Source organism: Oryctolagus cuniculus, chromosome 2, assembly GCF_051225735.1.
Source record: "Oryctolagus cuniculus isolate XC-2025 breed Fujian yellow rabbit chromosome 2, ASM5122573v1, whole genome shotgun sequence".
Classification (NCBI taxonomy): domain Eukaryota; kingdom Metazoa; phylum Chordata; class Mammalia; order Lagomorpha; family Leporidae; genus Oryctolagus; species Oryctolagus cuniculus.
This window is the reverse complement of record NC_142868.1, coordinates 152,859,229-152,873,653: the sequence shown is the minus strand read 5'-3', so window position 1 is coordinate 152,873,653 and position 14,425 is coordinate 152,859,229. Positions and strand designations below refer to the sequence as shown.

The 14,425-nt window shown below is 40.2% G+C and overlaps 1 protein-coding gene across 7 annotated transcripts in view; it reads left to right on the top strand.

Annotated features, from left to right (window-relative positions):
* EML6 (EMAP like 6) overlaps window positions 1–14,425 on the top strand; it is a 325,325-nt gene that overhangs the window by 225,178 nt on the left and 85,722 nt on the right. The gene's annotated exons all lie outside the window — the stretch shown is intronic.

Here is a 14,425-nt window from a genome sequence, read left to right as displayed (position 1 = left end):
TCAGTGTGGACATTGCTTTCCACTCTACTTACAGTGAGCTTAGCTCTGTGCCCAGCCTGCTCAGAGGTCAAGATTGTTGGCACCCAGGGCCCAGTGATGCGGTGTGTTGCCCAGACACGTTGTTGGTGTACCGCCCTCGGAGCTCCTCCCCACATCACTCCGTGTCCTCTCTGCCTTATATTTGTTCAGTTAATGGCCTTGGACTGTAAAACTCACTTTATAGATGGATGTCTTCCTGCATGAGCTTGACTGGGAAAAGGCTTTTGGCAGTTTGTTTTAATGAATGGCAATCCTCAAATGGCTGTTGACTCAGAGGAGTGGCAGATGGAGCCTCAAGGACTGCCGCTGACCATCTTGGGAGAGAGAGAGAGAGAAGCTTTTCTGATGACCACTGAGATGGAATTCTTGGCGGAGAGTGGCAGCTCATCAATCTGCCAGCCCAAGTGGTTTCTCTCTCAATCTTTCTGGTATCCTTCACTGTTCTTCCACTCCCCTCTCGCACTCAAAATTCTGCTCCTAATCAGAACTCTGGTATCTTCATGGACTAAATACTGAAGTTTCAGTTTCATGTTTTTGAAACATACCATGTGCATTTGAAGATAAGTTCAGGAAAAGCTCACGCCTGCATTTACAAAGCCATGGAAGCACAACTTTCCTGCTAGAAAACCCTCCGCAGCTATGGGTCGCTCACCAGTTGTATGTGAGTAACCTTAACACAAATAGAAGAAAAATGTCTCCTACTGCCAGAAAAGTATATGTTTTATGTAGTTAGTGGATAATGCTACTTCTCTTTGCCTAACACAAGCAACTTACCACCTTTGTGCTATTCACACAATTTCTATTTGTAATTGCTCCCAGAACTTAAGATATCTTCCACAAATGGGATACCTGCACAGTTACCCTTGAAGAACACTTTTGGACTGGTGACATTAACCAGTGCTCTTTCCCAGGAGGACTGTCAAGGACTGTTAGAGTACTTTTGAATAATGCTAGTTTTTTTTTAGAAAACTTATATTTAATAAATATAAATTTTGAAAGTACAACTTTTAGATTATAGCAGTTTCCCCCCATAACCACCAGCAAACCATCCCATTTCGTACTCCCTCTCCCACCCCATTCTTCATTAAGATTCATTTTTAATTATCTTTATATACAGAAGATCAACTTAGTATATACTAAGTAAAGATTTCAATAGATCACACCCACACACACATACACAAAGTATAAAGAATTGTCTGAAGACTAGTTTTACCATTAATTTGCATAATACAACACATTAAGGACAGAGGTCCTACATGAAGAGCAAGTACACAGTGACTCCTATTGTTGATTTAACAATTGACACTCTTATTTATGATATCAGTAATCACCCAAGGCTGTTGTCATGAGCTGTCAAGGCTATGGAAGCCTCTTAAATTCATAAACTCCGACCTTATTTAGACAAGGCCATAATCAAAGTGGAAGTTCTCTCCTCCCTTCAGAGAAAGGTACCTCCTTCTTTGATGGCCCATTCTAAAGAATGCTAGATTTTACAACAATATATAAGTAAACAAAAATGGTTATATAAATACCTATTTATATAACAATAATAAATAGTTATATAAGCATATAAACAACCAGACAAACAGATACATAAACATTCTGCTTATGACCTTAAGTGAGGGGGCTCTTGTAGATAGAAACTTCAAAAGCAATGGTTTGGGGGCCAACATTCTGGCACCATGGGTTAAGCTACTACCTGCAAGGCCCACATCCCATTTGACCACTGGTTCAAGTCCTGGTTGCTCCGCTTCCAATCCAGCTCCCTGCTATTATACCTGGGAAAGTAGTGGAAGATGGCCCAAGTGCTTGGACCCATGCCCCACATAGGAAACCTGGATGGAGTTCCAGGCTTCTGCCTTCAGCCTGGCTCAGAACTAATGGATGGAAGATTTCTCTCTCTCTCTCTCTCCGTGCGTGTGTGTGTCTTTATGTATAACTCTACCTTTCAAATCTTAAAAGTCATGGCTTGAAAGAAGTGACAAAGTAGCACTTCATGGATTGATAGGTGGCTGGATTGCAGGAATCAGCTTAGCTCTTGAGAGACCCAGTTCACTCTGAGATCAGCTGACCCAGTGCCACCTTTCACTTTGCACTGCTGTGTCTGTCATTGCCAGCATGGCCTCTGAAGCCTCGACAGCAAGCCAGCTTCTGGGAGGCCTGTGGCTCTGCCAGGTAATTGTTTTACCCCAGTGCCCATTACTGGGGATGTGACCTTCTCCTGGGGGGCAGAACAGAGTCGTGGTGGTGCAGCTGGTACCCAGTGCTAAGGTGTGCTGGGTCACCACACTGAACTCTTCATTAAAGTTTTTTTATTTATTTATTTGAAGTTCAGAGAGGGAGAGAGACAGAGATCTCCCATCTGCTGGTTGACTCCGTAAATCCCATAACAGCTGAGGCTGAACCAGGCCAACATCAGGAGACAGGAACTCAAACCAGATGCCCTACTTGAGTGCCAGGGATTCAAGTCCTTGAGCCACCACCTGCTGCCTCCCAACATGTGTGTTCGCAGGAAGCTGAAATTGGGAATGATGCCAGGACCCAAACCCACGCACTCGGGTGTAGGATGCAGTCTTCCCAAACAGCAGCATCTTTATTTTTTTTAAAAGATTGATTTATTTGAAAGGCAGAGTTAGAGTTATTAGAGGGAGAGAGAAAAAGTGAGAAAAAGAGAAAAAGAGAAATCTTGCATCCGCTGGTTCATTCCACAGATGGCCTTGACGGCCAGGGCTGGGCCAGGCCAAAGCTATAAGCCTGGAGCTTGTTCCAGATCTCCCACATGGGTGGAGGGGCCCATGTATTGGGACCATTCGTCGCTGTTTTAACCTGCACCCATCTGGGATGTCAGCATCCCAGGCAGCGTTGTAACCTGCTATACCACAACCCCAGCCACCTACTCCCCCGCCCAAGTCCCCAAGCAGCAACTTAACTTTGTAGCAAATGCCTGCCCCTCAGCAATGCAGTCTTTTGTTTTGTTTTTGGTTTTTTGTAGGTGTTTTTTTTTTTTTTTTTTTTTTTTTTTTTTTTTTTTTTTTTTTGACAGGCAGAGTTAGACAGTGAGAGAGAGAGAGAAAAAAAGGTCTTCCTTTCGTTGGTTTACCCCCAAAGCGGCCACTACGGCTGGTGCGTTGCAGCCGGCGTGCTGCGCCGATTCGAAGCCAGGAGCCAGGTGTTTTCTCCTGGTCTCCCATGTGGGTGCAGGGCCCAAGGACCTGGGCCATCCTCCACTGCACTCCCGGGCCACAGCAGAGAGATGGACTGGAAGAGGAGCAACCGGACAGAACCGGTGCCCCAACCGGGACTAGAACCCAGGGTGCTGGCACTGCAGCTGGAGGATTAGCCTAGCGAGCCAGCCTTACAATGCAGTCTTTTTTTTTTTTTTTTTTTTTTGACAGAGTGGACAGTGAGAGAGAGAGAGAGAAAGGTCTTCCTTTTGCCGTTGGTTCACCCTCCAATGGTCGCCGCGGCCTGCGCGCTGTGCAGGGCCCAAGCACTTGGGCCATCCTCCACTGCACTCCCTGGCCACGGCAGAGAGCTGGCCTGGAAGAGGGGCAACCGGGACAGAATCTGGCGCCCCGACCGGAACTAGAACCCGGTGTGCCGACTCCGCAAGGCGGAGGATTAGCCTAGTGAGCCACAGCGCTGGCCACAATGCAGTCTTAAGAGTTATCCTTCATTTGTGAAAATACTTATATGCACCCACACTTTATTGTTCAGAGAAACTGGAGAAATTTAGAATTAGCACACAGAGTTCTTATTACAAGATCTCTGATGCATGTAAACTATTTGAATAGGGTCTTTGCGTCTTTGTTAATTTTGATAATTTTAGCTCTGATGAGTGATTTTATTCACCTCCATTACAAATGGGCTTCTTATTTTTTGCCTTTAAAAGTTGTCCAAATTTTAGTGTCATAGACCAGCAACCTATTTAAAAACCAAGGCCATTCTTTTGTGGGCAGTTGTTGAATGGCCTAACATCAGTGTCAATCAAGGCAGAATAGTGAGACAGGCGCCCCTCTGCACCTTTGTTTGGATTTGTGTTGCTCTGGCAACATGACTGGGCAGACAGTGACTAATTATAATTGACCGGCTTCCTCTCGGAAGCTTGGATGGCAGAGATCTCAAGCAAAAAGTAAAATTATGAAGGTACCTGACAAGAATGTACCCAGTGTTAATCTGAAATGGTTTTGCTCTTAGAAAGCTTAGTGGCAAAATGTAGGCCCAAGATGAGCAGGTATGAACTAGCCTGATTGCTTGACCTATTTTAGCTCCCTACCTTTACATACATTTGGTGAATATAATACAACCTCCTGCAAAACTTAGTGGCACCTTTTATTCCTCACATTCTAAAAAATGTGCATCTATTTTTTAAAAATAGCCTTATTTTCTTCTGTTTTCAAAATAATACATAACCACTATAGAAAAATTAGAAAGCATAGAGGGGCTGGCGCCATGGCACACTAGGTTAATCCTCCACCTGCGGCAGCAGCATCCCATATGGGCACCGGCTCTAGTCCCAGTTGCTCTTCTTCCAGTCCAGCTCTCTGCTGTGGCCCGGGAGGGCAGTGGAGGATGGCCCAAGTGCTTGGGCCCTGCACCCCATGGGAGACGAGGAGGCTCCTGTCTCCTGGCTTCGGATCGTCATAGCTCTGGCCGTAGCGGCCATTTTGGGGGTGAACCAATGGAAGGAAGACCTTTCTCTCTGTCTCTCTCACTGTCTGTAACTCTACCTGTCAAATAAATAAAATCTAAAAACAAGCATAGAAAAGCACCAAGAAGAAAATATCATCTGTAATTCCACATCCCAAACAACCATGGTTAACATTTAACATGCATTTTTGGTACATGTGCTTCTATTATATATATATATATATATATATTCATTTTTATTTGGATAGGATATTGTGTATACTGTTCATGTAATTGACTTTTTCCTCATGCATCCATGTAGCTCACTGTCTTCTGATGTATGTCACATGGTTTATTCTAAGTTATTCTTCTGTATTGTAAGCCATTTTAAAAATCTGTTTTGGAGATGTAGAAATCAAACACGCACTAGTCTTTGTTCAAGTCCTTTCACAAAAAGAGAAACAGCAAAGTCATAGGCAGGACTGTGTTGCTGTGCTGGTGAAAGGGTTCTCAGTGGAAGATTGGACACCAGTCTGCTGGTGTAGCTGCCCTTGGCTTCTAGAAGAGGCTGTCTCCTTTGTTCCTCACCCCCACTTCCTGCCCTGTGCTTGATGATAGGGTTTCTGTGGCCCCATGTTTTCAGTTACTTGTGACTGGGGTCTGAGGGATTGTTGGGTGGTAGGGCTGCCCGCATTCTTATTCTTTGAATTCAGGACCTGAAGGTATTTGCATTTTGTTTTTCTTACACACAGACACAGTTGTATGCAACTTCCATACTCATTTAGCAAGTGTCCAAGAGAAATACAACAGATATCCAACCAGTGTTCTTAATTTAGATGTTGACATTAGCTAGACATGTCGTCACCGGCCAGTTTAGAACTTTACCCATGCCAGAAACAACCTTGATGCTTGTATGACACTAAGAAATAATATGAAAATTTAAAGTAACCTCAGCAATTTTTCTAAATATTTGAAGTAGCATGGATACAACCAGGTAGAATTATTTTCTGTCTAGCAGATAGAATTTGTAATGTCAGTTCTTGATTTCCATTTTGATTTCTCTAGCCTCTTTTCTCTAAAGTAGATACTAATGGTTTTAGATTCTGGAGGTTGGGGGGAGGTCCTCCAATCAAATAATCTTTGACTATTTAATATGGTTTACAATTAGCATTTATTTTTAGTATATATTCTAGTGATTACACTCACAAATAATTATTCTTGCACATATATATAATATAAATAATTGGCTGATGCATGCTCTGTGTTAAGCATGTTTTCTATTATATCTAAACCTTTGGATCTCCTTCCTAAGTGCTCCTGATGCATTCAGTGACATACTGTGGCTCCAGTATCCGCATTCACCTTTGACATTCAAAGAGACAAAGCCTCAAAGTCAATCCATAATGAGTCAGGTTTTTTTTTACCTTTCATCTAACCTTTTGTTTTTAGATATTTATTTATTTAAAAGAGTTAAAGAGGAGGGGAGAGAGACATAGAGACGGAGCTGGGTGGGGAGAGGGAGAGAAAGAGAAGAGGGGAGGAGAGAGAGTGCCTGCATCTGCTGCTTCACTCCCCAAATGATTGCAGAGGCCAGGGCTGCACCAGGCCAAAGCCAGGAGCCAAGAGCTTCATCTGGGTCTGCCTAAGCACTTGGGTCATATTCTGCTGCTTTTCTCAGGCCATTAGCAGGGAGCTGGATAGGAAGTGGAGCAACTGGGACTTAGACTGATGGCAATATGGGGTGCTGGTGTTGCAGGTGGCAGCTTTACCAGCTATACTGCAACGGTGACCCCTCTTTTAAGTTTTTGTTGTGAAAACTTTCCTAGCTATACGAAAGTGGGGGCAATATCAAGGGGAAGCCCTTGTGCTCATCACTCAGCTGCAACAATTATCAGCACCCTGTGCTTTGTACAAGTCTCCCCTTGTTTTCTTTCACTTTTGGGCAAGAATATTTTAAAGAAAATTCAGGGTATCATGTCATTTGACCTGTACAGGGGTACCTCAGAAAGTTTGTGGAAATGGAATTAGAAGATAAATCTATTTTGATGCAAAAAAATTCTTGAAACCTGTGCATATCAGGTGCCCTCAAAAAGTGCACATAGAGAATACCCAGTCTCAGGAAGCTAAGTGTGAATTTCAGGAAGTTTTTTGTACCAAAGTAAATGTCTATTTTAAGTGCATTATTCCAAAAACTTTTTTTATTTAGTAAATATATATTTCCAAAGTACAGTTAATGGATTACAATGGCTCCCCCCCATAATTTCCCTCCCACTCACACCCCTCCCATCTCCCGCTCCCTCTCCCATTCCATTCACATCAAGATTCATTTTCAATTATCTTTATATACAGAAGATTGATTTAGTATATATTAAGTAAGGATTTCATCAGTTTGCACCCACACAGAAACACAAAGTGTAAAATACTGTTTCAGTACTAGTTATAGCATTACTTCACATGGACAACACACTAAGGACAGATCCCACATGAGGAGTAAGTACACAGTGACTCCTGTTGTTGACTTAACAATTTGACACTCTTGTTTATGGCGTCAGTAATCACCCTAGGCTCTAGTCATGAGTTGCCAAGGCTATGGAAGCCGTTTGAGTTTGCCGACTTCGATCTTATTCCGACAGGGTCATAGTCAAAGTGGAAGTTCTCTCCTCCCTTCAGAGAAAGGTACCTCCTTCTTTGATGGCCCCGTTCTTTCCACTGGGATCTCAATCACAAAGATCTTTCATTTAGGTCTTCTTTTTTTTTTCTTCCAGAGTGTCTTAGCTTTCCATGCCTAAAATACTCTCATGGGTTCTTCAGCCATATCCGAATGCCTTAAGGGCTGATTCTGAGGCCAGAGTGCTGTTTAAGACATCTGCCATTCTATGAGTCTGCTGTGTATCCCGCTTCCCATGTTGGATCGTTCGCTCCCTTTTTGATTCTATCAGTTAGTATTAGCAGACACTAGTCTTGTTTGTGTGATCCCTTTGACTCTTAGACCTATCAGTGTGATCAATTGTGAACTAAAATTGATCACTTGGACTAGCAAGATGACATTGGTACATGCCACCTTGATGGGATTGTATTGGAATCCCCTGGCATGCTTCTAACTCCACCATTTGGGGAAAGTCTGATTGAGCATGTCCCATATTGTACATCTCCTCCCTCTCTTATTCCCACTCTTATATTTAACAGGGATCACTTTTCAGTTAAAATTTAAACACCTAAGAATAATTGTGTGTTAATTACAGAGTTCAACCAATAGTACTAGAACAAAAAAAAATACTAACATGGATAAAGTATTACATTGTACATCAACAGTCAGGAGAAGGGCTGATCAAGTCACTGTTTCTCATAGTGTCCATTTCACTTCAACAGGTTTCCTTTTTGGTGCTCAGTTAGTTGTCGCCGATCAGGGAGAACATATGATATTTGTCCCTTTGGGACTGGCTTAATTCACTCAGCATGATGTTTTCCAGATTCCTCCATCTTGTTACAAATGACCGGATTTCGTTGTTTTTGTTTTGAAGTGCCCTCGTGTACTTCACTAGATGTTTCTGAGAAGCCACATTTTTAAAACCACCATAGCACTATCACAATTAATGGAAGCACATGAATTTCTTTCTGATCTATTATCCAGTTCATAATCAAACATTTCTCATTGCTTCAAAGATGAGAGTTGGATTCAAATCATCACCTTTTGAGAGGCAGAGAAATGGTGTGTGTGTGGGGGGGGGGGGTTAGTTCACTCCCCAAAGGCCTGCAGCACCCATGCTTGAGCTGAGAACTCAATCCAGGTCTCCCATTTGGGTGGCAGGAATCTGATTACATTAGCCATCACCACTGCCTTCCAGAGTCTGTTTGGACAGGACGTTGGAGCCAGGTATTGAATCCAATCCAAGCACTCTGATACGCGACATAATCATCCTAACTGGCGACTTCAGGGCTGGGCTAACTGCCCACCCTAAGCTTCTTATTTTACAGTATTCCCCATCCACCCTGTCTCATGCCATGAATGCTTTCAGAATCTGGTCATTTGGCCAAGGGAATGTTTTACATCCTGAACTTGACTGAATTTCCATGAACTCATTTCAGACATTCCCCTGCACTTCCTGCTAATGGCAGTTAGATCTATGGGCTTGAATACAGTCATATTCAGCTCTTACAAAATCACTTTATTGATTATTCATATACAAACGACTCCTTTGAAATGCACAGTAGTTTTTAGCACATTTACAGAGTTGTGCAGTCATCACCACTATCTAATTGCAGAGTGTTTTCATTCCTGTATCTGTTACCAGTGATCTGTCTTCTGTCTATGAATTTGCCTAATTTAACCTTTTTTATAAATGGAACTCTACTATATAAGGTCCTTTTAGATTGGCTTCTTTGACTTAGCATAATTCTTTAAGAATGCCACAGTACTTCCTTTCTATTGCTGAATAATATCATTGAGTAGATACACCACATTTTAATTATCCATTCATCAGTTATTGGGTATTTGGATAGTTTGCACTTTTAGCTATTATAAAGTCTCTACAAAGGAGTTAAATGAATATATGTTTCATTTCTCCAGGGTATACATCTAGACGTGCAATTGCTGGGTCATACAATAACAATGTTTAACATTTGGAAGCATGATATGAGTATTTTTACAAGGGGCTGCACCATTTTCCATTCCCTACAATTTCTCCACATACTCATCAATGCTTACTATTGTCTGTTATTTTCATTGACTCTGTCCCGGTGGGTATAAAGTGGTGTCTCACTGAAGTTTTGACTTTGATCTCCCTGATGACTAATGAAATTGAATGTCTTTGTGCTTACAGCCCATTTATATATTTTCTTACAGAAATACTTTAGTGCCCTTTTGAAATGGGATTTTTTTTTGTCTTGTTGTTATTGAGTTAGAAGAGTTTTGATATATACTGAGTACAAATCCCTCATCAAATAAGGTTTGCAAATATTCCCCCATTTGTGCAATTGTCTTAGGCAAGAGAACTGGTAATTAAAAAAAGATGGTATTAGTGGCATAGCAGAGAGTGGAATCAATGGGTTTGAAACTTCCTAGGTGTAATCAATTATCTGCAGAGAATTTAAAAATTAGTAATCTACCAAAAGCCAGTCTGTTTTCAATTCTAAACTATATTAGCATAGGAATTTCTCCCCACAAGGGTGGACAGCTGCCCTAGCACTATCCCTGTGCTGCACCAGTGCACAAAATGTCCAGTTGTCTTCTTGGTAACAATCTGCTAGACTGGTAGGTTACAGTGGCAGTAGCCTGATACTTGGTTTATACAGCTTCCCATTAGCAAATTACCCAGTGACTGTAGTATCTTTTTTTTTACATTTTTTTAACTTTTATTTAATGAATATAAATTTCCAAAGTACAGAATATGGATTACAATGGCTTCCCCCCCATAACGTCCCTCCAACCCGCAACCCTCCCCTTATCTACTCCCTCTCCCCTTCCATTCACATCAAGATTCATTTTCTATTCTCTTTATATACAGATGATCAGTTTAGCATATATTAAGTAAAGATTTCAACAGTTTGCTCCCACACAGAAATGTAAAGTGAAAAATACTGTTTGAGTACTAGTTATAGCATTAAATCTCAATGTACAGCACACTAAGGACAGAGATCCTACATGAGGAGTAAGTGCACAGTGACTCCTGTTGTTGACTTAACAAATTGACACTCTTGTTTATGGCATCAGTAATCACCCTAGGCTCTTGTCATGAGCTGCCAAGGCTATGGAAGCCTTTTGAGTTCACTGACTCTGATCATTTTTAGACAAGGCCATGGTCAAAGTGGAAGTTCTCTGCTCCCTTCAGAGAAAGGTACCTCCTTCTTTGATGACCCATTCTTTCTACTGGGATCTCACTCGCGGAGATCTTTCATTTAGGTTTTTTTTTTCCCCCAGAGTGTCTTGGCTTTCCATGCCTGAAATACTCTCATGGGCATTTCAGCCAGATCCGAATGACTTAAGGGCTGATTATGAGGCCAGAGTGCTGTTAGGACATTTGCCATTCTATGGGTCTGCTGTGTATCTCACTTCCCATGTTGGATCATTCTCTCCCTTTTTGATTCTATCAGCTAGTATTTGCAGACACTATTCTTGTTTATGTGATCCCTTTGGTTCTTAGTCCTATCATTATGATCAATTGTGAACAGAAATTTATCACTGGGACTAGTGAGATGGCATTGGTACATGCCACCTCAATGGGATTGAATTCAAATCCCCTGGTGTGTTTCTAACTCTACTGTTTGAGGTAAGTCAGCTTGAGCATGTCCCGAATTGCACATCTCTTCCCTCTCTTATTCCCACTCTTATATTTAACAGCGATCACTTTTCAGTTAAGTTTCAGCACTTAAGAAGAATTGTGTATTGATTACAGTATTCAACCAAAAGTATTAAGTAGAACAAAAAAAGAATACTAAGAGGGATAACATATTAAGCTGCTCATCAACAGGGTGAGGGCTGATCAAGTCACCGTTTCTCATAGTGTTCATTTCACTTTAACAGGTTTCCTTTTTGGTGCTCAGTTAGTTGTCACCTATCAAGGAGAACAAGTGGTATTTGTCCCTTTGGGATTGGCTTATTTCACTCAACATAATGTTTTCCAAATTCCTAACAGGGATCACTTTTCAGTTAAAATTTAAACACCTAAGAATAATTGTGTGTTAATTACAGAGTTCAACCAATGGTACTAGAACAAAAAAAATACTAAAATGGATAAAGTATTACATTGTACATCAACCGTCAGGACAAGAGCTGATCAATAGTGACTGTAGTATCTAATGACACTTGAGGGCTAAGTCTATTAATGGAGATAAGAAATGATGATTTTCTAAATCTATCATTCTTCATTTTTTCTAGAATTCTTATGTAAATGAGAATTTTCCCAATGAACCATTTGGTTTCTTTGAAATACAATTTCATATAAACAGTAGTTCCTTAAATGTTAGGGGATGGTTTGTTGCCTATTAACTTACAGATATTTTCACCAGTTTATCATGCATCTCTTGAATTTGCTATATTGCGTCTTCATCATGCAAAAGGTTTTTGTTTTTATGTGGTCAACTTTATCAATATCAGATTTTGCTCCTTCAGGATTTTGAGTCATAGTTCAGAAAGTATCACCCATTCCCAGGTTTGAGATAAATAACCTATAATTTCTTCTAAGTTTCTATGGCTTCATCTTTTGACTTTAGGTCTCTAAACTCTTTAGAATTTATCCTAGTATCTATTATGAAGTATAGTCCAATTGTAAATCCTTTTCACCTGGCTATCAAGGTGTTCCAAACACCACTCATTCCCACCCCTTTTAAATAGATTTTAATTTTTTAGGACAGTTTTAATTTCATAGCAAAATTGAACAAAACTTAGAAGTTCTCATATGCCCCTTCCTCCACACATGGACAGCTTCCTGCACTGTCACATCCTGCACCAGAGCAGAACCTTTGTTACAATGGAAGAACTTACCTTGACACATCAGTCTCACCCAAGTTGATAGTTTGTATTAGGGTTCGTTCTTCATGGGTTGGGTTCTGCAGGTTTGGATATGTATCCACTATTTGAACTATCATATAGGATAGTTTCACAGCCTTAAAACTCGTTTGTGTTCTGGTTGGTTTTTCTTTTAACCCTTTCATCCTTTTCACCATACATCCCAGCATTGATTCATTCATTTATTCATTCATTATTTATTTCTATGTCCATAGTTCTGCCTTTTCCGGGATCTCATATAGTTGCAATCATACAGTATGTAGTCTTTTCAGATTAGCTTCTTATACTTAGATTTAAGATCCATCCTTGTCATTGCCTGGCTTCCTAACTCATTTCTTTTTATCTCTGAATAATATTCCATTGTTGGACTATGTCAGTTTGTTTGTTCATTTACCTGGGGAAGGACATCTAGGTTGCTTCAGGTTTTTGTGGTTATAACTAAAGTTTCAAGTTTCAATAAACACCACATACCCATCACATCCATCTAATATAAAAGTTCATCTTTTTAACACTGATTTCAGACCCTGTCTTTATTATATACTACACTTTTATAATCATTTGAGCCTCTTTCTGGATTTTCTGTTTTGCCACTGCTTTGTCAGTCAATTCATGTAGAGATCCCACACTACTTTAATTATGGAGGCTTGATCAGTTGCTTTCTGTCTAGGAGAACTATTTGCTTGACTTTTCAGAGTTTACCTGGCCACTTGAGCTGCTTTAATCTTTCATAAGACCTTTAACATCAAGTTGTGTAACTGTGTAATCTGGTATAACTCCAGATTAAAAGCCACTCAGTGATCTTTTTATTGTAATTAAGTTGAATTTATAAACTAAGGGAGAACTGACATCTGTAGTATTGGGTTTTCCTTTGCAAGAACATGGGATGTGATTCCATGTTTATATATATGTATATAAAATGGGTGTATTGCACATTTCTTATATATTACACATTTCTTAAGTTTATGCCTTGATATTTTATTTTTAATAAAGCATCCGCTACCCCATTTTATTTTCAACTAGTTTATGAAGGTTATTGACTCTATTTCATTTTATATACTGAAACTTTATTTTCATTATAGTCATGGATTGTTTTCCTTTTAATTTTCTAGATGCACAGTTTTAGCCTCTGCAAATAGAAGTAGTTTTCTCTCTCCCATTCCAGCTCTTCACCTTTCACTTTTAATTTTGTGTGATTGAAGTAGTTACTAGGTTTACTACAATGTTAAATAGGTGAAGTAATAGTCTTGTTCCAACTCTACTGGGAATACTTTGAAGTAAGAATCTGACTTTTGAAATCAGGCACTCCCACCCCAGGAGTAAGCTACTGTTCCAGCAGTTCTGTGTATAAAGGAAGGATAGTGTCACACATTGGGTCGGGAGAGCCAGCACGGGGAGAGTTGCCTTGAAGGAATCCGCGTTTCTCAGTCGGGGGTCCAGGGCAGTGGAAGTGTCCTGAAGCATCTTTTCATTCCTGCTTTGTTAAGTGCTGAATGTTGAAGATCTTTAAATCATGAACGAGTGTTAGATTTTTGTCAAATACCTTTTCAGCATCTGTGAAAACAATATACTTGTTCTCCTTCCATCTGTTAATATGATCAATTGTATTATTTGATTTCTCAATATTAAACTATCTTTGGTCATAATATAGTATTTTTAATTTGCTTTTGAATTATATTTCCTAATATCTTAGAAGTTTTTTTGGATTTGTATTCATAAGGAGACTAATCAGTTGTGTTCCTCTTGGTCATCATTTTTCTTTTATATAATGAAAATTATGTCCTCAAATTCCAGAAAAGACCATCAAACAGTCCGTTGATGCCAGGCAACCTCTAGATTCTAATGTGATGAACCTGTGCTCTGTAATGGAAATTTCCCCAGCACTGTGAGGCACCAAGTCTATAGCCCACATCTGCAATCAGCCCCTTATTTTCATGCTTGCCCTTTGGCTCAGTGGGTTAAAAATCTACTTTTGAACGCACAGCATCCTAATGTGCCTTGGTTCAGGAACTGATGTCCTTCTCTCACCATGCCTGGGAGCCGCTGCCTTTAATTTTTAGCAAATACATTACTAGCTAAAAAAATATGTTTTACCTGAAATGATGCTTCCACAGAAAGGATATTGTATTTGAAAATTCTCTTTAATACTATTTTAGAATCTTCTCCTTCCTCCTCCTAAAGGAGTCCCTGGGATTTCTTATGATCCTATAGTGGTGACATTTTATCTTACAGAGACATTCTGATATGCTTTAAATA